Consider the following 9,400-nt stretch of genomic DNA (forward strand, 5'->3'; position numbering starts at 1 on the left):
TTCAAATCCGGGTCCAAGACCCGTCCTTTCTTTACTCAGTATGCACAATTTTTTTCAAAGGGGTCAGACTGTCACACTTCATTGCGGATATTATTATTTTTTTGATTTGCTGTTGCCCTATTGGTAACTTTTATATTATAAATCGATCAATAAGAATTCCATCTTTTAATAGAAACTTATGAGTGGATCTCCATGATTTATTTATTATATTTTTTTTTTTTCATAAAAATTCCATTTTGATGAAAAAAAAACCCCCAAAAAAAAAAATATATTTATATATTCCTACAGACGCCCATAAAAATGAAAATTCACTAAAAAGAAAGTACAGTTATCTTAATTGCAATTATGTCACGTCAATGGTAAAATATATCTAGGCATACATTAAAATAAAAAACATCTCCAAATAGAGACTTCAAAGACGGTACAATACTGGGAATTCTATTTGATCATCTCAATTGTATATTGTTTGTTATTATCAATGTCTATTTAGTTCGTTTTGTCTTTATTTTTGATAGTTTTATTCGTTTAAACTATAAATGTCTTTGTCAGATAAATGATGTGTAATGAACATCATCATCAGAGTATTATTTATTGAGTGGAATTTAAGCGACGTCAAGTTAATTCGTTATTTAGATTGATAGAAACAATGGAACATCAGTTTTCCATAGTTTAACACCGCGTTTCTCAAAACCAGTGCCGAAGTACACTGGGATACCTCCTGTTACGTCAAGAGTGCCTCCCAAAATTATAATTATTCATTTATTTATTTTTCAAATCGTTATTGGAAATGGTTTCATTATTTTTCTTTTTAAATCGAGTTTGAGTCAGAAATATAGATAATACTGGGTGATTCATACAAATCTGAACACTTACTAATTTAATAATTAATTAAGTTTGAGTGATAGAAATTAATAAATATTCCAAATATATTAAAGCATAAGCATTTAGTTACAAAATAAAACCTCAGCTCTTTAGCTTACCTACAAGTTGAGAAAATGACACTTGAACGTGATCGACGAATTTTCATTCGCGGACCACCGTTTACGCCTGCTGCAATCTGAAACATTGTACAGGAAAAAATTATCAATCTAAAGACCAAACTGGATCTGGAGGAGTTAAAGAAAACCGACCAGGTCAATCCCCTCAAGTTCATGATGTTCCATACAAGAGAACTAGGGATTTTACATCAGACTGTCCAAAAAGCTATCAAAAATGTGTGTGGAAAGAGCCTTGTAAAGGCAGAGGTGCCATTTTTGACAGCAGCAATGAAAGAAACCAATTTCCCCCGTTGACAGACTATTTTGAATGAGTATTGAATTATTCTCTTGTATTCTTTTGAACTCTTTTTTGACTCTTTTGGCCCCCTACGCCCCTGATGTCACATTGATGTATAGGAAACTGGATTGAACATTTACGTAGGCTCGTAGAAGACGGAAAGTAACTCTCTGAAGAGTTAAGTTTGTGCATTCTTCTTAGACTCTTAGTGGGAATGAGGTTTGACATAGAAGTAATTCTTGCCAATTTTCTTGTTTATTTCCTTCTCTCCTTCCTCCCTTGTCACAGTCACAGTTGATTGTAGCTGATTTAATGAAACGTCATGAGCATTATTCTTTCTCTCCTCCAAAACATTCTTCAAATTATAAGGGTTACCATGCTGATTTTCAGTTTTTTTTTTATTAAGACCGAGTAGCTTAAGGTATGTAGAAGACTATAGTCACTGCCAACACACCATTCACTTATATAGATAAAAAAATAGCACAATGAAGTTAAACTTTTTGATTAAACTAGATAAAACTTTGGATAAATTGAGCTGGGCATGTTTTTGATATAAAACTATGGTATGCATAACATCGAAAGTACGTCATCTTCCTTTAGTAGTACTAAGAGGAACATCATAAGTAAGTTAAGCTTCTGCTCTTGAATATTCGGTTTGGTCATAATGATAATACTTGGAGATCTTCATATTTTCAATGGAAGTTGTACATACTTTACTTTTACACGGCGATATTTCACAAAAACAAGAAATGTACATGGTGGACAAGGTAAATCCAGAATAACTTTTACGGCTAATTATGAGACTTTTATAAGAAATATAAAGATTATTTTTATTCATTTGAATACCACATTGAATGCTAAATGATTATTCATAATGAAAGCCTTTGTTCTCGATCACAATCTGTATACAGCGCCTGAATGTTTGGGATGCCTTTGTTCTCGATCACAATCTGTATACAGCGCCTGAATGTTTGGGATGCCTTTGCTGTCTCATGCGCAATCCAGGTTATATAAGGTATAATAGTAATTCCACGTGTACGAGTCCGTAACTAATAATTAATTCGAAGGAATAGATGAGATCCAGGTTATAAAAATATTAATTGATTTATTATCACGAACGAAAAATGTGGTTCTTCTTTGAACGAAAGGAAAAAGGAAGTCTCGATAAAAATAACAAAAAGGAATAAATAGGGGTTGGTCACTGAACGCCACAAGAGTTCCCCCCTAAAATTACGGAGTAATAAGTACAATAATTACAATTAACACATATTATTATATTGAGCAAATTTAACCCTACGACCAGATCTTGTTGTGATCGTTGGAACCTTATTTTGATCTTTGGTATTGGATTCTGTTCTTCTGGGTATCGATGGTTTCGTTCTTTTATACTTTTTAGTAGATGAATTGTTGAATATGGATGGATCTGGAGCATATTTTGCTGGCTTAAGTCTTTCTATGGATACTACGTCTTGTTTTCCAGATAAATATTCAACTCTGAACGTATGACTATTTCTGGATATGACTTTCGCTGGACCGGTGTAAGGGGCTTCTAAGGGACCTTTGACACGATCTACACGAATCCATACATATTCGGTAGTTAGAATATCTTTTGGAACATATGATAACTTTGAGGAATGATTTGTACCACCTGAAAGAATTCCAAAATCCAAATTATTAAAATACACTTTTAAATTTGTTATATATTCATGGTCCACAATATTAGGTAAACTTTTTTTATCATCAACGAAATTACTAGGTATCATAATTTCCGAACCAGTCAAAGCAGTAAACGGTGGTATTGAATTTGCTGAAGGGATCATCCTGAGACCAAGAATCACAATAGGCAAAGCAAAATACCATTTAGTGTTTTTAGCTTTCAATGCAGACTTTATGACCCTATGCACTCTTTCTATCATTCCATTAGTTTGGGGATGGTACGACGTCGTACGTAGTCTATGAAAACCAACCATAAGTGATAGTTGATGGAACAATTCAGACTCAAACTGTTTACCACGATCAGTAATTACATATAATGGTACTCCAAATCGAGAAATCCATACGTATATAAAAGCATTTGCAATAGCAGAGGCAGTTATATCAGTCAATGGACAAACTTCAATCCATCGAGAAGCTCTGTCAATACATGTTAGTATGTACCTATACGGTAAAAGCGAAGATTGTCCCGGAATTTCTACAGGTGGTAGAGGACCCACAATATCCAAATGAATAGTTTGAAATCTACCACCGGCATAAAATGGTTGAATATCAGTCTTTATATGACGACCCACTTTCGACTTTTGACAATTCACACAATCCGCCGCCCATGCTTTTATTTCCTTATCCATAGATGGCCAAAAATAACGCGACTTAATAATCAATGCTGTTGATTTTCCACTTGGATGTGATAAATTGTGAAACCAACCAAAAATATCCTTATGAAGCGAAGCTGGAACATAAGGACGAGGAGAGGGAGTTGATATTTCGCAAATTAATTCCATCCCATCTGAAATTTTTATTTTTTTAAATTGATGTTTAAACTCATCATAATATTTTACAAACTCTTCTTCTTCTGATAAAGCGATGGTTTGAGCATTTGAAATTCTAGGTAAATCAATAGATACAGGAATTTGTTCTACACTTGCGATTGGACGTGATAAATAGTCAGCGACTATATTGTCTTTACCTCTGATATATTGAATGTCCTGGACGAATTCGGTAATTAATGACAAATAACGTTGTTGACGATCTGACTTGGCTAATTTTTGGCTTTTAAATGCTGATTCAAGAGGTTTATGGTCAGTAAAAATTGTCACATTTTGACCTTCAATTAAGTACTTGAAATGTAATACAGATAAATAGGCTCCTAATAACTCGCGATCGAAGGTTGAATATTTAAGTTGAGCTTGACTTATCTTCTTAGAGAAAAATCCAATGGGAGATGGCTTGTCATCTACAATTTGATGAAGAACGGCTCCCACTGCATGATTTGAAGCGTCTGTAATTAAATGAAATATATTACACTTTGGGTTTAGAAAAGGTAAACAACAAATATTATCCAAAGTGTTTTTCATATCCTCAAACGATGATATTTCTTTCTGAGTCCAAACTAAATCCATTTTAACATCTGATAAACGTATTAATTCTGTTAAAGGTAAAACTAAATTAGCAAAATTGGGTATAAGATGCCTATAAAATCCAATCATTCCTAAGAATCGCCTCAATTCTGAAGGGGATACTGGTTTCTTGAATGCTTTGATAACTGACAACTTATTTTTACATGGTATAATTCCATCTGGAGTTATTGTGACTCCAAGAAAATCAATATTTTCTTTTAAAAATTCACATTTATCTTCCGAAACACGCAGTTTAAATTGATTTAAAGTCTTGAGGACAGTTTCTACATGTTGTAAATGTTCTTCTTTAGTTGTACTAAATATCAAAATATCATCTAAATAAGTGAATGTAAATGTGAATTTGCCCAAAATTTTATTCATAAATCTTTGAAACGAAGATCCTGCATTTCTCAAACCAAAAGGCATATAATTAAATTCATACAAACCAAAAGGAGTTGTAATAGCCGTTTTGAGTTTATCTTCTTCATTGACAGGAATATTGTAATAGGCTTGACAAAGGTCGATTTTACTGAATATTTTTGAGCCATGAAGACGAGTAGCAATATCATTCATATGAGGAAGTGGATATTTATCAGGAATTGTTTTAGCATTTAAAGCTCGGTAATCTCCGACCATTCTCCACTCTCCTGGTTGTTTCTTCTTCACAAAATGTAAAGGTGTTGCCCAAGACGAACTAGAGGGTCGAATAATTCCAGCTTCAAGAAGAGAGTTTAATTTCTCCTGACAAATCCTTGTCTTTTCAGGAGAAAGACGACGAAATTTGAATGTACATGAAGGAGAACTTCCAGTATCTATCCGATGATGTACGTCCGGAGGAATATCGATCGGGGCGTTATTAGGACGAGATACTGTTAAATAAGGATATTTCATAAAAATATTTTTAATACAAGACTCAGATGTTTCAAACGTTTGATTGATAGCAAATATGCCATTCTTTGATAAGAGAATACCTGCAGTTAAGTTACCAGTTTTAGGGTCGGACAAAGTTCCATTTTTGCAGTCAATCACAAATTCGTAATGGTGAAGAAAATCAATTCCTATTATAGGATTAGTTACATCAGCTACAACAAAAGTCCATGGATAATTCCTGCGTAATGTTTTAATTCCAATTACACAAGTTAACTCTCCAAATACTTGAATTATTTTTCCATTAGCCGCGACAAGCTTTACAGGTGACGGATTGAGAGAAGTAATCAAAACTTTTGAAATTGGTAATAGTGATATTGTAGCCCCTGTATCGATTAAAATTTCCACCTTTACCAAATTATTGATTTGAGCTGCGACTTTGATAAAGGGCAAGGAGTTCGCCGCTAAACTCACTTGCCTTTCCTGTTTTCCGAACGAATAGGAGAAGAAGGGCGTGATGAAGGCTCTATATTTAAATTCGATCTTGATTTTGGAAATATGCACCATTTCTTACAAGAGCGTGCAGCATGTCCATAAAAGAGATGTGCTCTACATACTTTAGGACGTTGATCTGGATAATATGGAGTCAGAGTCAAAGATTTGAATTCTCGATTATGATCTCTATCTGAAGTAGGTGATGAGTGTGAAATCACCCGGTTAACTGATTTAATATTAATCATTTCATGCAATTGATCAGCCAATTTGCCTAACTGTTCCAAAGAATCTTCAGATCTTGAGACCAAAACAGGCAAAATTTCTGGATGAGCGGCGTTTAAAAATTTATGCTTTACCATATCTTCAGGAATAGAAATCTTCTGAGCTGTTTCGCTTAGAGATTTAAGATATTCTGACGGTTTTCCAATCATCATCGTGCTTCCAATTAATTCGTCGAAAAGTTGACTTTTAGACTTTTCAAAAATGTCAAGAATTTCGGTTTTCAACTTGTCATAGGAGTTGGATGTTCTTGTTTCTTTCCCGACTTTTCGTGCCACGCTGTGAGGGAGTCCTGTTATTGCGTATAAAAATTTTGTCGAGTCAACAGTGATATTATTTAATATAAATTGAGATTCCAAGATGTCGAAAAAAAAAAGAAGGATCCTCGATACTAAAATCGGGAGTCCTGATAGCGACATTGAATTATCTCCACGCTTTTCCTCTGTTACTTCCTTCATAATAATATAATTTTTACAACCTGTTTTCCGCTGCCACCAATATGGATTTTTGAGTATATAAGGTATAATAGTAATTCCACGTGTACGAGTCCGTAACTAATAATTAATTCGAAGGAATAGATGAGATCCAGGTTATAAAAATATTAATTGATTTATTATCACGAACGAAAAATGTGGTTCTTCTTTGAACGAAAGGAAAAAGGAAGTCTCGATAAAAATAACAAAAAGGAATAAATAGGGGTTGGTCACTGAACGCCACAATCTCCAGGACTATAACCGAAGCCGGATTCTTTATTTCCATGACTGATAAGACCTCATCAGGCTCAAGACCGATCCATCTTTTGTTTTTACGGTTATGCTTGGTGTCAATTGTGAAGGATTTCAACAACTTAGCTCTTTATTTGGTTAATAAAAATCTTGCCTTTGCACATTTTGTCTGCTTTATTCTCCTCTATTAGCAGATGCCTTGAGGCTCTACCCTAGACAAGTAACCCAGGTAAATCCTGATGGCATTTTTGATGGTTTCTTTGCTCATGCTGTAATCCTTGGCTAGCCAAGCAATTGGTGTGTGTGAATGAGTGTCAAATGATCGGTTCAAGCCAGCTATGAACTTTTTAGTCTGGATTTTATAAGATATATTGGAATGAGCTGCTCTCTCAGTCTTTCCCTCCTCATCAAAGGCCTTAATACGTCATAAATTGTTGATTTTGGATATTTGAGGGAAAAATTTAACTCCTCTGCGGAGCTTCGATTATGGAAATTCTCCTGATTTTTTCCATCCTTCAACGACGAGATACTCAAAAACCTGTTATTAAATTTGACAGCTAACACATTTACCAGGCCGTGCATAATTATTTACCGATTTTTGTTCAGAAAATATCGCGGACAATAATGACATTTGAATGACTTGAGAAACAATTTATTCATACATTTTTAGATTAATAAAATAGTTTGTGATCAAATTTAATCAATGTAGCCACCATTTGACTCAATGACGCTGGTCAGGCGACGTCTGAAGCTTCCACAGACTTGCTGGATGTAATCGGCATCCATGGAGGCCCAGGCCTTGTTGACAGCAGCCTTTAAGGCATTTATGTTCTTGTGTCGTTTTTGCAGGCCTTGGTATCCACGTGCGCCTAGATAGGGAAGTCTAGTGGGTTCAAATCTGGGCTCTGAGGGGGCCAGTAGTCCTTGGCCAAAAGTTCATGTTGTCCTTGAGCCACTCCTGAGCTTTCTTGGAAGCGTGGGCGGGTGCTCCATCTTGTTGAAACCCCAAGGAGAGTTGCCGACTATGGATTTGATCCACGGAAGGACCTTGGACGCCACAATCTTCACATAATCCTCCGCTGTTAATTTGAGCCAGTGGGGAACCATACCGGCTTCATGGCCTTCCTGTTGGATCTCCAAACATCTCCAAAGCTTACAACATGGTCATTTTGCCTGTTGAAAGCAGGATTGACCGTAAAAGTTTTCTAATCTGAAAAAATGATGATGCGTCCAGATGAGCTCTTGATATCATTCAAGATTTTCTTGGCACGCTCAAGTCTGACTTCTCGCTGACGTTCAGTTAGCAGAGGGCGTTCAGTACGCATCAGGGACTTTCCTCCAGCCCTTTTCAATACCCTTGAAACAGTTGATGTCGACATTCCCATCTTTCTGGCCATGTCGGCAATGGACCTGTTGGGAGTCCTCTTGAACACTGCCTTTACTTGCCTTGTTGAGACAGTGGGCTTCCTGCCAGGCCCAGGGGAATGCTTGAGATCACCTCCAGCCTCCAAGCGCTTAGAAACGTTGTAACTGTCTTCAACGAGGCCCCAACCTGTTCCTTAATGTTGTTATGAGGCACTCCCACTCGGAGGAGGGCTGCAATTTCGATCTTCTTTGTTTCCTGATTGGACATGGTATCACGTGTGGAAGTTGTTACGCTCTCACAGGAAGGATTTTTGTTTATTTTAACAGTAAAAAACGAAACAATCTTCCCACAAAACCTCTTATATATTTACATCATTGGTAAATAATTTTGCACGGCCCGGTAGCTTGTCGAAAGTATTAAAATTTTTATCACATAACTTCTACAAGTCTCATAATTAGCCGCTAAAGTTATTCCAGATTTACCTTGTCCATCCTTTACACTCTATTTTATTATCAGCTGTCGATGTTTCTGCTTCTTTTCCCCATTAGTACATTGATTGTTAATTGGCTGAATTTGAATTAGCCTTTTCTATGCTGTGAACAATTCCTAACAATTATAGAAAAAGAATACATTCATAGTTTGGAAGAATGGGTTCCCAACTTATTTTTATTTTTTTATTTTTTTCTGTTTCTTTTTCAATAAAAGGTTGCAAAGTACAATAAAGGTAGCTACGTGATATGTAATGAAAATGTGTAGGTTTCTTATTTTGTTAAAATTCTGGTTGAAATAAGATGTATAACACTTTACAACAGCATTTTTACCCCCGGCTAAACTCACATTCATTATTGATTTTCAAGTCATAGAGAAAGACCATTAAAAGCTACCATTGCAATAAGTTTCAGCGGCGTGCGCAGGATTATAAATATGTATATAAATTTTTTTAAATACAAAATTTAAAATTTCTTGGAAAAAAATTTCAAATGTCAAATCTTTGGAAAAAATAAAAGAAATCCAAAGCTATTTGCAAAAAATTAAATTTCAAATATTTGTTCAAATGTAAAATTTTTTCGAGAAAAATTTCAAAAATCCATAGCTATTCAGAAAAAATTTAATTTTTTGAAAATAAAAATTTCAAATATTAAATATTCTAGTAAAAAGTAAAATCCAGCCCCTCCATCTCACCCCCAGCGGACATCCTTGGGTTTGGACTCCACAGTATATTTTTAAAAATCACGTTTTTAGGGTATCATTTCGATTCATAGTCATATTTCTATGTGAAA

Source organism: Lepeophtheirus salmonis, chromosome 6 (assembly GCF_016086655.4).
Source record: "Lepeophtheirus salmonis chromosome 6, UVic_Lsal_1.4, whole genome shotgun sequence".
Taxonomy (NCBI): domain Eukaryota; kingdom Metazoa; phylum Arthropoda; class Copepoda; order Siphonostomatoida; family Caligidae; genus Lepeophtheirus; species Lepeophtheirus salmonis.